The sequence below is a fragment of the Parasteatoda tepidariorum genome, chromosome 4, assembly GCF_982258835.1.
Source record: "Parasteatoda tepidariorum strain Cologne lab strain chromosome 4, Ptep-v5.0, whole genome shotgun sequence".
In the NCBI taxonomy this organism is placed as follows: Eukaryota; Metazoa; Arthropoda; class Arachnida; order Araneae; family Theridiidae; genus Parasteatoda; species Parasteatoda tepidariorum.
In genome coordinates this window covers 86,260,358-86,281,175 of record NC_141758.1, presented here as the reverse complement: position 1 = coordinate 86,281,175, position 20,818 = coordinate 86,260,358, and the positions used below count along the sequence as shown (strand labels likewise).

Genomic DNA, 20,818 nt, shown 5'->3' with positions numbered 1-20,818 from the left:
AATTTTAATGACTCAGACTAATATTTCCTGGAAAAGCGTATTCATAAATTAACTCTAAAAAGAACGTTTTTGTCTATCAAGAACGTTTTTGAAAATGTCAAAAAGCGAAACAGAGAACATAAAAATCAATCTTAATTTTTGAAAAAAAATTTTAAAGCTGAACATCTCAGTTTTTCAATTACCAGAAAAAGCCAAGAAAAAAGAATTAAGTCATCAGAAATGCTATTAAAAATAACTGCGTTATAATGATAACGTCTAAAAAAAATTTTTTTTTTATTTAAAGAAAATAAAAAGATAGAATAAACGTTCTTAATTTTTGAAATGAAAAATTTATGCCGAAAATCTCAATTTAAAACTTTCTCATTGTCATAATTTTAGAAGGAAAAAAATTGCTATAAAATAAAATTTATTAGTGACTTTATTTTTAAAAAAAATGCTGAGTTATAATAAAAATGCCTTAAAAAAGAAAAACAGAAAAATTTTTTTTTTTCTTAGTTCCTGAAACAAGACTTTATTACTGAAAATCACACTTTTCTATGTTACTGGTTATTTACATTACAGTACAGGGAAAGAGTGATAATAAATTAATAGTATGAGACGTTCTGTTAAAATGCTGGGTTATAATAAAAGCAGCAAAAAATAGAAAAAAATCCTTCTCGATTCTCAAAGTATCGAAAAAATGACAAAATTGACTTGTCTGATTACAATTTAAAAAAAAAAAATATCTATAAAAATTCAAAAATAAAAAAAACTTAGAAAAATACATTTCTAAAAAATATTCTGCCGAATATTTGACTGATCATTCAACCAACTGAATTTTTCACAGAATGGCCAAATACTTGTTACATCCCTAATTTAAATGCAATGTTATTTCAACTTGAGAAATTCATGAAGTCGCAGAAAACGTGAATTTTTGAACTGCTCACTGTTTGTAGTTTAAGATTTAAATTTTTTGTTGCTTAAGTGATCTTTTTCGATAAAAAAAAGGAAAATGTTTACGATATAAAAAAAATTTAATAATTAATAAAATAAAATAATAAAGTACATTACAAAATAAGCATTGAATTTTATTTTGAACTATCACAGTTTTTTAATTTTAGACTTTTGTTTAAAACCTATAAATTTTCTTCAATTAAAATATTTAATTTGAATTTATAATACTTAAATATGACTAAACTTTTCCTACTTTCATTCTGTGGGCATTGCAGTTTTTTTTTTATTTATTAGAATTTAATTCTGAAATGAATTTTGGTATTGTATGATATGATAAAAAAAAATTCTTTTCTTCACTGTTTATTTATTTTGAAAAATCTGTTCATATAATAAAAATAGCAAGTTTTTTTACGTAAAAAAAAAGTGTAAGTTTTTTTATTTTTGAATGAATTCTAATAATGGAACACTACTAAGTTATTGATATTGCTAAGTTTATTGATAAAAAAAATGGAACGCTAATGTTTAAATAAACATTACTACATTTGTCATTAACATGACTAAATACATGTGCGGCCCTTCGTTAGCCAACCTGCTGTGCAAGTGGCCCTTCACTCGAAAAGGTTGTGCACCCCTACCTTAATATATATATATAGTTCAAAATGAAGATAAAACAAAGGAAAATTATAGACATATGAAAAAGGGGGGGGGGAATAATAATGAAAAAAGGATGAAATTTTTTTTTAAAAATCTGGAAAGTAAAAGATATAATCTTTTCATCAGCCCACAGGATTATATCCGCAAAAAAGAATGCTATCTGATATTGTATCAATATAACCAAAGCAAAATATATTAATACAATAGTGTGAGGTGCACTCAAAAAAATTTTTTACAAAAATTATAACAAATAAAATAGAACACAATAAGAAAAAATAACACGTAAAAACAGAAAATAAAATAAAAGAAAAAGAAAGAACAGTATAAAACAAAAACTATAAAGCGAGTAGCGAAATCAGATGTACTTACATGAACGGGAAATTTATATATATATATTTATATATCACCTTAAAATATCTAATAATAAATAAAAATCCTCCGCAGCAAAGGTTGTGCTTCTCCCTTTTCAAAAAAAAAAAAAAAAAAAAAAAAAGAAATGAGTTCAAAGTTTCCAAGATACGAGGAGGGGGGGGGGAATTCATAGAGTGGCTCACGTTTCATAGGCGGTATTTGTTATAAATATTATCGTAGAATGTTTTTCAGAACCTACACAAGACTGCCTAGGCATGGTTTTTGAATGCAGTTCTAGTGACACCACGAAATATGTAAAAAATAATAATAATAATACAAATTAAAAAAAAAACTATATATAGAAATATTAACTATTGAACTAGAGAAAATAAGCTATAGATAAACATTTTTCGAATAATTCATTTGATTTTAGCAAAGTTACTCGTTAAATTATTAGATTTAAAGCTGCTCTAAAAAAAATTATAATACTAGAAATGCAAAACTTCTATAGACCCTCGTAATGTCTGGCTACGACACTGTAATAATAAATAAAAAGTGATTTTTTTTTTATTATTATTATAAACTCTACAAAGATTGCTAAAAAACAGTTTAACATTTTAAAAAAAGTAGAAAAATAAATATTTGCCAAGATAATTGAATTAAAATTCTTGCCTAGTATTTTGGAACAGGCCTTTTGAAGTAACCTGTTATTTTTATAACAAGTATGATTAAATAACAGGTTCCAAATACCTGTTCCAGAAAATATTGGACATCTCTAAGAGACCCGTGTCAACCCGCCTTAAGCCTAGGCGTTTCTCTTCAGTTAGGCAGAAATAAGTTATCAAGAGTGAAATTTTTTCTTGTTGATAGTTTGCGCGTTGAGAATTTGCTTGAAACTTTAACAAGACAATCCTAATTATAGTCTCATACATTTGAAAAAAATGGACCTGAGAAAAATGAAGAACGATGAAAAATTAAGCTAATACAGGTGGTATTATCGAGGTTAGTCGCTGATTTATTTGAGTTACAGATACTAAAGAATATGCATGGAATGTTGAAAAATGGTTCATTTTCTGCTGTCTTTCCTATTTTTTTCATTTATTTTATAATACTTCTTAAATTTTAAGTAACTATTTCCGCAATACTTTTTTGACGCTACTGAATTTTAAGTGCAATCTGCTAATTACTAATCTACTAATTTAAAAATGGCCATGCCACTGTACATGTGTGCTGTGCTGTTCATCAGTGGCATGTGCCATTTTTTAAATGTTCGTTTTTCTTTGTTATGTATACTAAAATTGAACTATTTAAGCAATAGTATTCAGGGCCCCGGATAATATTTCTAAGGATTTAAGATTATTAGCCAAATATCAAAAATATTCGCCAATTTTCGAAAGTGTTTACCAAATGCAAATCGTAACTAATTTTTTTAGGAGTAATTTTTTCCTTATGGAAAACTGTTTTATCGTATATTAATTGTAGCCAATTCTAATTGGTTATGCTGTTCATCCACCGAAAATTAAAATAATCTAATAAAAAAAAATTCTGATTAATTCAGAAGAATTAATTTTGAGGATCAAGTGAAGTATATATTTTTCTTTCTAGTGCAAAAAATCATTCACGAAATTTACGATTTTATCGCAATTAGCGAGGTGGCGAATGCTTAGCTTTGGGCCCGGAGTATTGTATTATAAATCGCTATGTGGGCCTTCCCTTTTTTAATTCATAATTCTATAACAAAATTGTTATTTAGTTATCATTTAAATTAATTATGTTTTTTTTCTTCCTAAAGTAGAGGAAATCCTACTATGATGCATGCAAAAATAGATAATATATTAGGTATCTATCAGTGTTTTCATTACAGAAAAAAAATGAGAGAGAATTTCTCACCCTCTCTCAAAAACAGGGTGAGATCTCAAAAAGTTAAGTGAGATTTCTAAAAATTAAAAAAACGCGAATAGACTTGGAAAAAAAAATATTTCTTAAATTATAATACATTTTTAACATTTTTTAATTTTTAAAGCATTGAATATTTTTGCTGCATCATCATATGGAAAACGTTCTATATCTACTTTTTCATCAGGTTTTCTCATTAGGTTGCTCAAATGTTTATCAGTCATTTGTATACGATATTTTGTCCTAATTCGGTTTTGAGTGCTAAATGACCTTGCCACAGATGCTGAACAATTCGGAATCACTTAGTAAATTTGTAGCATTGAAAAAAATTTTAACGTCTTACATGAAGAAATCTTACCTTCCCTGAACACGTGGTTGCAGAAAAATGTGTTCTGAAAGGTGTTCCGTCATTCGTGGGGGGGGGGGGGGATTGTGTTCTGGTTCGCACCGGTTCTGAGCAATACTGGTAGGGAAGCTAGATAATACATGGATCCATGTTGAAAATAATGAAAGATCAAGGAAGAAAAGTGAAACGGATTTTATTCAAAATGGCAGAAGACGAATTTTTTTCCAAAATTCGCTCATTTTGAAATTGATTAATAGAGTGCGCGATCTTCTCGCGTTAATAATTTTTTAATGCGAGAAAAGAAAAAAATACGCGAAATTCTCGCGTTCTCGCGCTGTAGTGAAAACACTGTTTAGAAATAACTATGACTATGAGGTGAATATATAATGTCTGGTGGCTGAGAGGTAGTGCTCTGGGCTTCCCCACCATAGGTTCTTGGCCTAATCTCTGGGCACGGCAAGGTTGACTCAGCCTTTCATCCCTTCCCTGTGTCTATAAAATGAAACCAAGTGTGCTTAGGGTTCTGCATTCGACTGACCATCCAACCAGAACATATGCTCTTTCACCTTAGAGGCCAAGGTCATGAAAACTTAGATTACACAGTTGGCCTTGACTGTCAATGGGCTGTTGTGCCACTGAGTTTAGTTTATCTGAATGTACAGAAATTATAATTTCCACTCCTCTATTGTGAAATTGCCCTAAGTGTTTTATTTTTCACTGTCTTGTCGAACTAACAGTGAGTTTTTCTGTTAAATGTTATAGGAAATAATTTGGTATGGATATGTTATAGGAATTACTATATTATTTTTATATATTATGAAGGTGGCTTATTGGTTATAATGTTGATGTGGTTAGTTAGTGGGTAGGGTCTCCCATCAATATTTCAAACTGATAGTGACATATTTCATAATTTTTCTTCGATTTTATTAAAAAAATTAGTCTATTAGATAAAAGATAATTTTTTTTTTCATATATGATGTGAAATTAACAGATTGTTGATTTAATTCGTCACAAAAAACTAGATGACTGTGACATCCATCAATTATAGATAGCGTAATCAGCGTTGGCAAGTTTTTGACGCATGACGGTTTTTATCGGTTATTACCATGGTTTTTACCTTCATGTCAAAAACCCCTCTGTCAAAAATCCAAAGTTTTGGTAAAACTGTATTTTTATTTGAGTTTAACTGCTTATAATTTAATATTAATTAATTTTTGGGCAATAAAATTAGAAAAAAAGTTGTTAAAAGATATTTAAGAACAGATTCTTGCATTTTCCCAACATGTTTATCAAAACGTACTATTTAAAGTAAAATATTAGGATACTAAACAAAATTTTCAACATTTCCAAGCATCACTTTGTTTGGCATATTACATTACTGAAGAATGTCAAGATTGATTACTTTCATTCATAAAATATTGCTTTGAGAAACACATGTACACAATAAAAAGAAAGCCACACATAAAAAGAAAGCCTCAATAAAAAGAAAGCCTCATAAAAGACACACATAAAAAGAAAGCCTCATAAAATAAACTTTTCTTGTCATTTTTGTTTTCAATATTTTACACAGAAATGAGACACGAAAAAGCCTGGGAAATCCTTTTAGAGTTTCCTTGCAACATTGCAATAACCTTTTGATATCATTATCCTCAATGACAGGCTTCCATTGAAAGAATCTTCTCGAATTTTGGACTCATCCATACTAAACTCAGAAATCGACTGGGCAATGAAAAATGCACAATTTTGTTAGTAATTAAGTTTTGATTAATGTGCTTTTTCAACTGAATAAAAGCTTTTAACTTGACAAAATAGCAGTAATTCTTGACTTAGAGTTTGTTAGTAGTTACAGGATTTGAAAGTTTATTTTAGCTTATTTCTAATTTTTAAGAAATACCAAATTTTAAATTCTTCTTTTTAGTTCTTGAATTTATTAATAGTTTCAAGCTTTTTTGCTTGTTTGTTTATTTCTAGCAATTAAGAGGTGCAAAATTTTGAATCATTTGCAAATCAAGCTATAATGATAAAAGTAAGTATCACTCTTTTCAATAAGTATATTACAATATTAATGTATATCCTTCTATAAGAATACATGTATATAGTTGCAAAATCAATAGCAATCATTTACAACATTCATTTATAAAGGCAATTATGTGAAAATAATATATTGTCCGCTATATGCCATAAATTAAAGAAAACAGTAGGTTTTTGACGGTTTTTACCACTGTCATGTCAAAAACCAGTTTTTGACGGCGAAAACCCAACCCTGAGCCTAATGGTTAAAAGTTCTCTGCAACTGAAAGAAACTGGGATTGGTGCACTTATTAAAATTCCTAGTCTGGGAGGTGGTTTGGGGTGCCTGAGGCCGGAACGGCCCTTTACCCCTTCATCTTGTGATAATTCGTTGAGGTAGTTCCTTAAGGTGGTAGGTAGTATGATGTTTCTAAGTAGAAATATGATGATGGCTTGACTGAGGATCACTTGGTCTTGTTTTCGGGAAGTAGAGATCGGAGTAATTGCACTAACTCCTCGTTTTGTAGTAGCTCTTGCAGCTCCTGGAAGATCTGCAGGAATCTGTTTGCAGTTTCGGTGGCACTCTTGGGCTGTCTCTGCTTCTGCGGTGGTTTTCTCTTTGGTCTGGCACCACAGCCTGAAAAACAGACCGGGTGTTCTCCATTGCAGTTGAAGCAGGAAAGCTTCTGGGCTTGGTGCATTTAAATGTAAAGTGAGCTCCCGCACACTTCATACACGCAGGATCATTTGGACAGTTCATTTGGGTATGGCCAAATTTTTGGCACCGATAACATTGCACTTCATAGCTACCTCCTCGAAATCGCTCAATCTGCATGGTAGTAGAAAGAATCTGCTTGATGTTGATGCAATCTCTATTCTCAGGGCTATCTGGAAGTAGGATCAGAAAAAGGGGGAGGAGCTTATATCCTTCGCCACGCCTCTTCTTGAACTGCTCTACTCTGATTGGCCGATGACTGCTAGCTGTAAGTTCTTCCAAGATCGAAATCTTAGAGTCTATTGGGAGTTCTTTTATGAGGAATTTGAGTTTTCTGCTGTTCTTTTGAGGAATTTCTATCTGAGTCTGTTCTGTTGTCTCATCTGATGATGTGGCTACAGGTTCCGTGATGTTGTTAGTAGATGGGATGTCCATACACTCTGTAGTTTCAGGAGGGGCAGTTTTCTTCTTTTTCTTTGGGGGCTCGGATTCCGGTTGTTCAGTGGAATTCTCAGCACTTGCAACAGGTGTAGGTGATGGCTCTGGTACTGTCGAAATTTGAACTGTAGTCATTTTAGGTTCAGAAGGCTCGATGGTTGTATCAGTCTCTGCAGCTGGCACTTCCTCTATCATCTGAGTGGCTGGAGGTGAAACACTTTGGGAGTCTCTAATATTTTTCAATATTAGCATCTCTTCGGCTAGAAACTTCCTTCCGTAAAGGCATTCGAGGTTGACTGTCGTATGGGCTTCTTGGCTGCGACTTTTGGCAATCTCAATTTCGGCATCGATGTTGATCGCATCCGTTTGAGAACACTCGAACTCTTTATCAAAAAGTGAAGTTCCTCCAAGCAGCATGCGGTAGGCATATCCTTGCTTCAATTTTCTAATCACTGCAAGATCCAAAACTGGCTCACGCTGGGTACGGAAGGTCTTCCCTCCACGGCCGGAACGATGGGTTGACATGATAGCGCAGTGCTCGGATATAACGCAACCTTACTCCTCGGAGTCTGGAACGAGAAAAAATGTAATAAACTTATTATTTGAAAATTTTGATCAATTTGTTACTTATAATAGAGTACAAATAACTGTTTCAATCAGCAATCTGTATAAAGAGTGGTAAGCATTTATGTTTAATAAAACCATATTCAGATTCAATTTACTTAATAATAACTGTGTACTACTTCATAGCACTGTGAATTTACTTTGGCTAGACTGGGACATTTATCTGATAGCCACTGACCACTTGAGGTTAGTGGCTGTTTTTCTTTTTTGATCTCGGAAAAGGCATGCATGTTTTTTCATCCTCTGTACAATCTGTCCTTACTATGGGAACAATGTTGGCCCACCTAATAAGGTGCTTCTGAAAGATTGGCCAACAAATCTGCCTATTAGGTCTGAATTAACAAGTGTCAGCCCAGGTGGGCATTTGAAAAAATTAAATTTGGTTTTGTTATTTTAATACCTTATGCAATTATAAAATTAAGTTTTATTGTACTCCTAAACATAAAAAAACTAGTTATTTTAATTTTTTCGAGAAATTCGTAAAAAAAATATCCGTAATTTTTCAGCTTTTTAGTTTTTACTTATTTAACATTAAATAGCTCAAAAATTGATACAATGATTAAACTTTAAGTTTAATTATAGACTGATTAAAATAAATTTTTTTTTTTTAGATATTTGATATTTCTTTGCGAAATAGCATTGTTACCGATTTAGGTCGGAAGAAGCCTATTTCTTCGGTATAAAACAAGATTAGTTACATGAAAGACAAAATTATCAAACATAAGGGGGGGGGGGTAATTGCGTATTGTTTGTCAGAGCTATTATAATATCAAAGTTCCAAATAGATTTTAAACTTACAAATATACGCTGATAAAAAAAGAAATGTTTTCCTACAAATCATAACTATAAAATAATAACAGACTGACCAGATAAAATAATAACTGGTCATAACTATAAAATAATAACAGAAAAAAATATGAAATTTGACTTATTATACTTTAATATAAAAATGTAGGAGTTTTTATTTTCTTAAAGTAAAAATATGTTTATGTGGACTGCTTACACTGCATCAATTTTGGATGTGAGTAATACATAATTTTAGTTTTTATAGGCGGATTTTTCTTTCTTCCTTTTTTATGGTTCGTGAACGCTATCTAGTCTTTCAATGAAGCCTTTCGGAAAAGTTTTTACGAAGAACAGCAAATGATTAGAGCATGTGAGTAGCTGGTAATAACTTTTTTATGTTGATATCTAATTGTTAATGTCTAATATTCCTTGTTTTGCCTCAATCGTAATAAGATATTTCACATTTTATGTTGGTGAAATTGTATTAAATCATTTATATCTTATGATATTTTATAATAGCAAATTGTGTTATTTGAAAAACATTTAAGTATTTAATGTCTTATAATATTTAGGCCCAGCAGTTTGGTTGAAGAAAACAGCCCCAAGTTCTGACCTTTTAATATATTAACTTTACTTGTAGCCATATCTTGACTAAATTAAGCTCAGTGGTGTGACAGCCCATAGAGGGCCAAGGCCTACTGTGCCCATTTATTTTTTCCTTGATCAGTGGAGTGCAAGAGCAGATGTTCCGATTGGGTGGTCAGCCAAATGCAGAACCCCCAGTGTTTATTACCCAATAATGCTTGGCACTGATCTTATCGACCCACTGAAGGGATGAAAGGCTGAGTCGACCAAGCCTGGTCCGAGGATAGCCATATCTTTAGCACTTTTATAAGTTATTTGAAAATTTTTTGATCTCAATTATTTACTTCGTTTATCCAAAGATAATTCAATGTGAAAATTAACTTTCACTAAATATTCATTATTTTTATTAATTGATGAAGCATTTTTTAAGTGTAAAGTTTTAAGTGAATAATTTTGAAGTTGAATCATTTTAAAGAAAGTGATTTTACAAGGGAAAGTAAAAAGCTGGAACAAAATTGACTGAGTAGTTCTTGAAAAATCAAATTTTTAAAATAATAATTCTTAAAAATTAAATTCATATATTAATATTTTGATTAATGTTAATTAATGTTTATTTTTTTTCCCCCCTTCACCTCGTACAGCAAAAATTCAGCTATTAAAAGGTATTCTAAAAGCCTTCAAAATATGGTGCATATTGTGTTTAAAACGTGCTTGATGGTGCTTATTTTTTGATTTACGTTTTCTTAAAGCCCTTACAATTGCTTTTTTATTCAGGATTTGTGAAAGGTGCTTAATTTAAAAAAAAAAAAATTATCATTGCATTATGTATCAAAAATTTATCTGCGCCAAGAAATCACAAATAGGTAATATTTTTAGATTCTTCGTAAAAGCTGAGGTTTGAAGGAAAAACTTTATTAACTAACTTGGCAACAAGTAATATAAAAAAAAATTAAGTCAATTCTTACTTAGATCAACCAGGAAAGTTTTTATTTTAATTAAATAGTTTTTTCTCATTAATTCAATATTAATTAATTAAATTTAATTGAGGAATTAATATTTGAAAAAACTGTTAACACACAATGTCACTGCAAGTTTTAAAATGATGTATTTAAACTTGAAAGGATGAATAAAAAGTATTTTATTAACAATTGAAAATTGGAACAAGATATAGGGAGAGTGTGAGCTAATAGTAGGAATTGAAAAAAAAAAAGGCATGTGGTATCAGATAACTATAAAAGTATAAATTTGGTGTTGTGGAAGTTAGAAATTATCAATGATGTTAATTTTAAAATATGTGAAAAACTGAATCTTTTATAATAAAGTCTACAAGTTCAATAAAATATATTTGAACTTAAGTGGGTGAATAAAAAGTTTTTTATTAACGATTGAAAATTTGAATAAGATGTAGTGAAAATATGGACTGATAGTAAGAATTAAACAAACAATGTACTTGTCAACATAAAGAAATACACGTTTGATAATTGTTGTTCGATATGTTTAATACATATTTTAACGAATAACTGACAGAATCGATTCACAAATAATAACATTTTAAAGAATAACTGACAGAATCGATATATGCTATAAAATAAGTTAAATGATAATATAAATGCTTCTCTTGAATAGCTATTTTTTCATTTACTATATTTTAATTATGGCCCTGGGGATCTACTTGCCCCACTTTGAGTCATCATCATATGGGCTTTGTTTACACTTCGAATTTTTTTTTAGTCTATGAAACGATAGGTGTTGGAATGAAGAGCTCCCATTTTGTTTAATTTGGAACATTCTAGAATGGGAAAGATAAGAAGATTTCATTTATAAAGTAAATGTGCATGCTTATAATATTTATAACTCCTTTTAATTTTAAACCATTAAAACCATAAAAGTTGCAATCGTTTTTTGAAATTTAATTTTTCTCTTGTGGCTGGTTAATTTAATATTAAAAATATAAAAATAATATTAAAAGTATTCAGTAATATGAAATTGATTTGTATAGATTTGAATGAATATCATGATTTTATTTACGCACTTTACTTTAAAAAGAAAAACATGTGGAATAAGGCAGAGCAAGTATCCATTCCCATATAGTAAATTTTTTTTTTGTTGTCAATTATGTCTCATAAGTGCATAGTTGCCAATTCTACTGGATTTACCAGATTACTGGATTTTTCCAGTTTTTCCTGATCTACTAGTTTAATTAAAATTCTCCCAGTTTTTGTACATTTTAAAAAATTCTCTAAAAATGAGTAAGTTTCCTAAAAAAATCCCTATTGACATAGAATTTTGTATGGATAATTGCTTGCTTGAATATTGAAATAAGAAATTATATATACACAGGGTTCATACAGACTCCTTAGAAATAAAAAGGTTTCCAAGGAGTACTTGAAACTACTTAGGTTTCAAAATTAGTCCTTAGAAACTCCTTAGATTATTGTGTTCCATAGATGAACTTACTAAGTCTGCTGATGCAAGAGTTAGAAGTAAAAAATAACAGCAAATAATTTTAATTTTACATATTACAAGCAAGCTTAATTAATGATTTACTGTGGTTTTTTATTATTTTTTATAAAATGCCTTAGATTTTTCTTATGTATTCAAATTTAAAAATGTAAGATTGGTAGGTTTTTATGAAGTTTGACTAAGTCAATATTTATTTCAAAAGGGCTAGAGAAAAATATCTTATGCAAAATATAAATTTTTGCAAGTTCTTTATAGTAGGGTGACCCGGGGTAATTCACGATCACTCTGTTTCTGGGGTAAATAATGATCACCTAAGTTTTATTTAAAAGAATATTTTTTTTAAATTTGAGACATGGATAAGAATGCTTGTACACTTTACTAAAGTATAACTGCATTTACTGGTCTAAGGGGTGTTTCGGTTCAAAATTTTCGAATTTTTGAAAAAAATATATGTTATTCTCTGTTTTATTCTGAACATTTTGACACCAAATTTATGATGATACACAAAATATTTCCGAAGTTATAACAAAAATACTGAAACGCACTTTCTCGAAACAGTAAGTGCCACGCCCCTTTCCCAAACATCGTCTGCAAACTTTCACAGTTTTGTTTTCATTGCCGCGTGTTTTTGCTTTCTTATCCGTCATAATTTCTTAATATCACGTGATAATTATATTTTTAAACATATTATGATCAAGCAGTATTTCTACATCTCAACTCTTCTCACAATCAGTCTTTCGATTGTTGCTTTGTTGATTAAAATTAGCGTCATTAGCGTGAACTTTTTGTTATCATAGATGGATAATTCAAAATCAGTACGGTCAGGAAAGAGAGTGAAAAAAAGAAAGTTTCACGGTAATATGTATGTAAAAAAGTCTGTAGATACTGAAAATAATAAAACAATATTTGTTAAAAAAGATATAGAACTTAGTGCAAAGAGCAAAAAGTTGCAATCGCAGTCTTGCTCTAGGCGATCTAGCATAAAGAAAATTTCTGAAAATTTTAAAGGCTATCGTTTAGTGGATATAAATTTATTGTTTTCTGCAATTGCAGAAAAAACTGTGTGCTCTATTTGTTATGGTAAAATAGAGCTGTGTGAGAAATCTCAACGTGGACTGTCTTCTACTTTTGAAATCACTTGTAAAAGTTGCTCCAACATTTCATCTTTCACAACATCAGAAAAGGTTGGTATTAAAAAAAATGCACTGGAAATTAATAGAAGGGCAATTTTGGCTATGCGAACCATCGGTCATGGACTGACTGGTCTACAGACTATCTGTCAATTTATGTGTCTTCCCACTCCTGTAGAACAGAAAACCTACGATGCTATTAATGAAAAAATTGCTCAGTGTGCAGAGGAAGTTGCTCTAGAAAGCATGAACAATGCTGCACAAGAAGAAAAGGTTTTGTCTCAATTAGAGAAATTTACAGTAAGTGGAGACGGAACATGGAAGACGAGGGGTCATACTTCTCTTATTGGTGTTTGCTCACTTATCGGAGCAGAAACAGGAAAGGTTGTTGACGTACAGGTCATGTCTTCTTTTTGTAAAGGGTGCAGCTCATATAAAGGCCCTAAATTTGGTCCTACATATGACAAGTGGATGCTTCACCATAAAACCAGCTGTCGAAAGAATCACTCTGGGTCAGCTGGTAAAATGGAAGTTGAGGGAATGCTGAGGATTTTTAAAAGGTCTGAGACAAAGCATGGAGTAAAGTATCTAAATTATATAGGAGATGGTGACTGTAAAACTTTCACTGCTATTTCAGATGCTTTGCCATATGGAAATGACTTGCCTGTTGAGAAAATCGAATGCGTTGGCCATATTCAGAAGAGGCTAGGAACACGTTTGAGAAAACTGAAGGCGAATCTTGGCCGGCAGAAGTTAAAAGATGGAAAAACAATTGGAGGAAAAGGAAGATTGACTGATGCTTTAGTTTTAAAGTTAACAACCTATTACGGCAATGCTATTCGAAAGCATTCAAACAGTGTAGTAGAGATGCGTAAAGCTGTTTGGGCAGTATGGGCTCACCACCGCAGTGCAGACGATGAACCCATGCATATGTTTTGTCCTCAAGGAGAAGACTCGTGGTGTTCGTATAATCGCGCTGTTCATAACAATACTGTCAACGTCTTCAAGCATAAAAACTCGGTTTCTAAAGTGGTAATGGATAAAATAAAACCCATATTTGCCGATCTTTGCCACCCCAAACTCTTAAAAAAGTGCTTGGGAGGAAGGACTCAAAATGCAAACGAGTCTTTTAATTCGGTAATTTGGAAATATTGTCCAAAAGTATTTGGAAGTGGTGTAACTGTAGCTAAAATAGCTACACATTTTGCTACGCTAGCCTTCAATGATGGTATGCAGTCTTTCTTGTCTCTCATGGAAAAACTAGAAGTAAAAATTGACAGAAGAAATTGTGTTGAGTTTTTCCGCAAAGATAATAAAAACAAGCACACTGCTGAAAATCGCAAAAAAGCTTCCACGTTAGAAGCTCGTAGAGCCAAACGAATGAAAATAGTACATTCTAACGAAATGTATAAATTAAAAGAAAGAAAAATGTATGAATCTGGAGGGTTTTAATTTTTAAAAAAGTATTTATTATTATTTCTAAATAAGTATTTTTAAATAAGGTCATAATTTGAAAAATTGAATTTATATTTCATAAATAGTGTAAAATAATTTGCATTTTTACTAAATGTTTCGTATCAATTGAAGTATTTTAAGAGTATTAAAATTTATATGTTTAAATATATTTTAATAAAAATGTGCATTTTATAATTTAAATTAATTTTACCAGTTTAATATGAATTTAGATAATTTAGCTTTTGTTTTCTAAATCTTGCTTTCTGTAAATCACAGTTTGACAGTTTTATGAAATATTATGATAAATACATATGGAAGACAATTGTACAAAATAAATTGTGCAAAATTACTGTAAAATGATTGTGTTACTAATATAATGGCAAAATTTGCATTTCTGGATATTTTTATTTATGAAATAAATGACTTTCTAATGGGAAAATGAAATTTTGACTTTAAACGCTTTTTTCTCAGATTGTGTATTTTGAGCTTGCGCGCATGATATTTTCAAAACTAATTGTCTAATTGTGTTCAAATTTTTCAAAAATGCTCGTTATGGGATGATATCTGAATTAAACACAAGTTTTATTACTTTCATAAAGGTAAAATGTTGATTTTATACAAATATTGTGCGTATTTTGAAAATTTTTAAAAAATTTGAAGTTTTAATTTTTTAAAAAATAAAAATTTCTTATTTTTAACACAAATTTTGTGTTTGCTGTTAAGAACATTTAATTTTGAGTTAGTCAAAATTAATATTATGTATTTAGTGTTTGATATTTGGACAAAATGTTGCGCACCGTAAAACTCACAATTTTCGAAATATTGAAATATATGTCTGTTTTCATTTTAAAATTAAAAAATAATTTTCAGCTTTAAAAAGAATGTTGTTAAAGAATGTTAAAATTTGATTATCTCCTTATCTACTGTAAAAAAATTGGAGTTCTCAGTTAAATATTCCAAAAGTAACATTCAGTCGAAAATTACCTACTCTTGAGTAAAATTCTTGCATTGCGAATACCCCTTAGACCCCTTTTAATAACAGTTTTTTGTTTAATCTTACAAAATAAGTATCTTTTAAAATGCTTTCTGTATTTTCCATTTCAAAGATGGGTTTCAAAATGTGCACATTTCTGCAAAGATCCCCCTCCTTCTCTTAATAATGAATATGTTGAGTTACTTTCTTTTTCTTTGATATTAAAATAGTGTAGGCTTTTGCTTAATTATTTCATATCTACTGTAAACATTATAATTGATTATAGAAAACTATATCAAATGTTGCCTCCTACAGATGGGGTGATTCCTGATCATTGTCATTTCTTCTTATAAATAGTATAAAAAATAGCTAATAAATAGTCAATTGTCTTTTCTTAAATAACAGTTCATAATTATTAACTATAAAATATGGTGGAACAACTATAAAATATATTTTAACTATAATCACAAAATTTGTTTTTAACTGTATACAAGAAAAATGTGTTCTGATATGCACCATTTCTAGATTGTCTTACCTTGCTTCTATCTTAATTTTATGTGTGTACATTGTTAGAATAATTTTTAAGTTGATAAATTAACGTGATATAAATATGGTGAGAAATTATAAGCTTAAAAAAGGATACTAAGCTTCTAGAAAGCAAAAATAGTGAATTTCTTTTAAAGATTGAAAATGAAAATTTCAGTGTGAGAGCTGCTGCCAGAGCTGAAGCGTTAATCTTTATTCCTGATTTTAAATAAAAAGTTTTATTAGCTGCTTAAACATATTTTTTTGGTTTATTTGTTTGATCTTAATGTCTTATTTGTTAATTACCATTGCATAATTATTTTTCAGCAGCCCATTTACTATAAAATCAGTGATCAGTAATTACCCCAGAAATGATCAGAATTTACCCCAGAATTGATCAAGACTAGGGGTAATTCCTGATCACTAAAAATTTAAAATCTTTTAAATTCTAATTAGATTTTTAAACAAAAGAAGGTGGCATAGGACTCATCTCATATAGCCTCAAACTTCCAGTAAATATTAAAATTCTATCTTGAATAGTTTTTTCACGAAATAGATGTTTGCATTTTTTGATCAGGAATTACCCCAGGTCACTCTAACTGCTTTTTGATTTTAAAAAAAAAACTGCCCACTTATCTTTTACGCAAAGTTATTAAATTTTGGACTCCTTGGATGCTCCTTGGATTTCTTCTTCTGATCTCTGTATGAACCCTGATACATAATAAAGCAAACCTCATTTGTAAAAATCAGTTCAGAAATTTCTTTTTTACAAAACGTTCAGTTTATTTTTATTCCGAACTCTTTTTTTAAATTAATTAAAAGAAATCTTTTAACTGTCTAATGAATTAAATGCCCTTTAATATTCAAAATTATGAGTATACATAATACATAACATTTCAAGTATGTTTATTGTCAATCATAACTGCATTTTGAATGACCCTAGGCCATTCAAAATTTTGGGGCCCTTTGATTAAATCTTTTTTCTCGTATATTTTTTCTTTATTCAAATATAAAAGTATTTATATATCTTTTCATTTGAGAAAAAATATTTGAAATAAAAATAAGTAATAAGTTATATTTTAATAAGTAATAAATAAATATGATTAACTTTATGTAAAAAAAAATATATATATATATCATATTTTATTAATATATATTTGAAATTGATTTTTTTTTAAATCATTATTTTTCTTAATTTTTTAAAATTTATTTTCCAAACATCCATTTCAAGGGGGCCCCTAATCATTGAGGTCCCCAGGCCATGGCTTAGTCTAGCCTAATGGGTAATCCGGCACTGCACTTTCAATAGGTGTTTCAAAAACATTTTCCATTTCAAATGAAACTATTGACCACTTGACCGGTGGCAATTCTTTTAACCTACTCTTGGGTCTTTTCAATATTATGATGGTAATGGATAAAATATTAAGATTTTTTAAAAGTATAAAAATTATTTTATTACCACAATTACTACTTTTTCTCTATTTTCTTAATGAAATGATAATCATAAGTTTAAAAGTCTAGAAATCTGGTTTTTTTCATCATATTTCTCGACTTTTTTCAAGCCATACGAATTTCATTTTCTTCTTCAAGTGCACATTTTACACATTGTAAAGTATAGTGTGTCAAAACAATATCAGAATTAATGTATAAAAAATATATAATTTTAATAGAAAATAATCCAAGATTATAGGTATTGAAAATAATCCTTATGTTGAGAAAGGAAGAATCTCTAGTTAGAACTGATGACTTCACTTCCCTTGATTAAAGATAAATATTATTTTAATGAGTTTGGCGAATGGAGTAGATTCTCTCTTGACAGCTATATAAATTTACTACCGTTACATTTAATAGCTATTTCACTACTGGGGGGACGGCTTCAAATGCCACTTCAGCTTAACCACTATAGATTAATCATCAAAATTTCTCCACTAGCATTCATGCAACTAGAGAGGGTGGAAGGTGTCTAGACAGGTTGCAATACAGCCTTAGAGGAGTGCTAGTTGACAGCTTGTTACAAAGAACATCCTCACATGATTGAAGGAAGATTTTTCCCTCAAGTGAACCTTATCCCCGGCCTTTTTCTATGAGGATACTTGGAGAAACAAAATATTTTACTAGGAGGTGGATAACAGAACTATGTTTGGCACTGTAAAATTCAATAAAAAAATAATTTCATATTGCTAAGCTTTTGGATGTGAAGAAAAATACGTAAAAGGGCGACCTTTTATGTTTCACAATTATGATTTTTGATCTTTCATATTCATTTTTAGACAAATTATTGCAATTAGTATGTTATGTGCCATTGTGGAAGGAATTTATGAGACTTTTAACCTGTAAAATTACTATTTGTTTTTTTAATATTTTTTACTTTAATTGATATAATCTAATGTAATTAATATTTATAGGCATTTTAAAAAGAAAATTAGTTAAACATTTTGGATTTGTTTACTACTTTTTTGACGAAGCTCATTTCATTAAATTTGGCACAACACTTTCATGCCATTATTTTATAAACGAATGGCTTTCTAATTACGCTCTATTATTATAATTATAAATAAACAAAGCATTCTGTATTTCGCTTTTATGATTTAAAATGAAATTTTTTTTTTTTTTTACTATATCGAAGTGAATTTTATTCGAAATTTTAATTTGTACTAGCATATACTGTATAGTATTTTGATCAAAAAATTAAATTATCTTTTAATAAATTTCATTAATATCCAAAATTTAAAAGCAATATATATATATATATATATATATATATATATATATATATATATATATATGTTTTTTAAGAAATTGTGTTAGAAAATTCACTTGTAAGTATATGTATATATTTAGGATATTTTATTTTAATTATTGTATATTTATTATGTATTAAAATATTTACTGTCTAAAACTAAATTTACATGACTGTGCTTGTTTTAAGTTAGATTGTAGAAGGTGGTGCTTTTTTTTTAATTACATATACAGTAGAGCGCCGATTATCTGAACTGCTCGGGACCGAACGTGGTTCGGATAATTGGAAAGTTATTTAAAATGATTTTTAATTATGCATTAACTGCCCTTCACGCTTTTCTAGGCTTAGGACTGGCAGTACTATCTAAAATAGCTCTGGCTTATTTAAAAGCTTTTTTTTTTTTCATTTTTAAATATTTTTTATTTATTTGTTTTTTAACTTTTTTTTTTCATTTCGAATTATTTTTATCATATTTCAGCTTTTTGTAATTTTTTTTGTCAATTACAAATTTTACCCCGTTTTTCTTTATTTTCCATTGCAAAATAAATTCAGCAAAGATTTTTGTTTCAAAGAAGATGCTCTTTTTTGAGCAGCCACATCCCTTATTCTTTTTAAATGAATTAACTGAACTGGATCAACATCATTTTGACATTCTAGCCAATTTATTGCAATATCTAATGATTTGCATGCTTCTATATGAGAAGGTCCACTATCTTGAACTAGATCACTTTTTTCTTCCTTTTCGTCAGTAGAGTTCCGATTTTCATTTAAAATTTCAGCAACAATTTAATCATTATTTGAAATTCTGGGTCGTTTTCAGTGTCTCGACACCAGTCATCTATTTCTTCTGCTGTATGACCTGGCATCTTTTCATTCGGAAGATTTACAGGTTCAGAAACTTTAGTTTCGTTTGTTTTTTTGTTAAGAATTTTATTCCGAGATTTAAGATTCCAAACACTTTAATCACTCATCATTAACCATAAGTGACAACTACCCTTCCCCCATTTGTGAAACTTCAGCACTGATCTATTCATAAACTCCTTCCACATTCCAATCATTGTAGACTGTCAAAATGAAGCTCGCATGAGATAATTTTCAGTTGAAGAGAGCTAAAGGGGTATATATGGCTACTTATAAGAAAACTGCTGAAAAAGATCGTAAATTAAATATGGTCTTTAGATGTAGTGGATATTGTATATTCTTCTAAATTTAGAAAATTGTCGATGAGTTAAAAAAGTATTTTAAACTTGAAAAAAAAGGAATTTGGACATAGTTCGGATAATAAGGGTTCGGATAATCGGCGCTGTACTGTATCTTATTTTAATTTTTGATTGTAAAAAATATTTTTCCTTTTGATCATCAATAAAATATTTTATATGAAATGATAATGAAGTCTAAAGCTATTAAGAGGTGTATGTTTCTATATGAATTTTGTAATACTATTGCTCTAAATAAAGAGAGTGTAGTTTAAAATGTGTAGTTTAAATTAATTATTATCGCATGGCAAATGGTCTAGGGCCTAAATTTTTGGAGCATGTAGCAATATTAAATATTTGTTTTAAAAATTTATAATTTTTAAAAATAAAGCAAAATATTTTCTTTTTTTCTTGAAAAATTATGGATTTTATTAAAAATATGAAAAAGTTATAAACAACAGATGCATTGCATATTCATATATATGTATGTATATGGGTCATTCTCACAAAAACAGTCATTTTCATGTCCCCAGTATATTTTATGTTTGTTTTACAGCTTACGAAAAAAAAAATTCAGGGAAAGTGTCCTTCAGAATGCAAGCTAACAAAAGAATGAAAATAAAATTATCAATTTTCATTTTTTATTTATTTTAGGTAATTAAAATATACCAATATGTCATTCCCTCACTTGTCCCAACTGCTGATTTAAGAAAAGAAAAAAATTGTTTCTGAAACAAATTTTTTTTTTTTTTTTACAAATTCGTGTTTTTTATTTCAGAATACTGAAATATAGAATTCAGAAAATCAATTTTAAATTTAATTTCTGATAAAAATATTAACACAGCACTATTTTAAACTTTGTCCCCAGTGTTTCGCGTCATTCCCTCACAACAATGTTCTTATCACCTGCAATCTTAGAATAAAAATATTTTAATGAAAACTTCAGAAGTTAACAACTGGCATCATAGAACAAAATTGCAGTATGTTTCCATCTTCCA

General features: G+C 29.4%; 1 long non-coding RNA gene across 1 annotated transcript; it reads left to right on the top strand.

Annotated features, from left to right (window-relative positions):
* Window positions 1-2,730: 2,730 nt before the first annotated feature.
* On the top strand, window positions 2,731-18,573 carry LOC147811888 (uncharacterized). The gene is made up of 4 exons (XR_015433172.1): window positions 2,731-2,940; window positions 6,152-6,206; window positions 9,019-9,123; window positions 17,817-18,573. It is a non-coding gene; the product is annotated as an uncharacterized LOC147811888 (long non-coding RNA).
* Window positions 18,574-20,818: the final 2,245 nt, after the last annotated feature.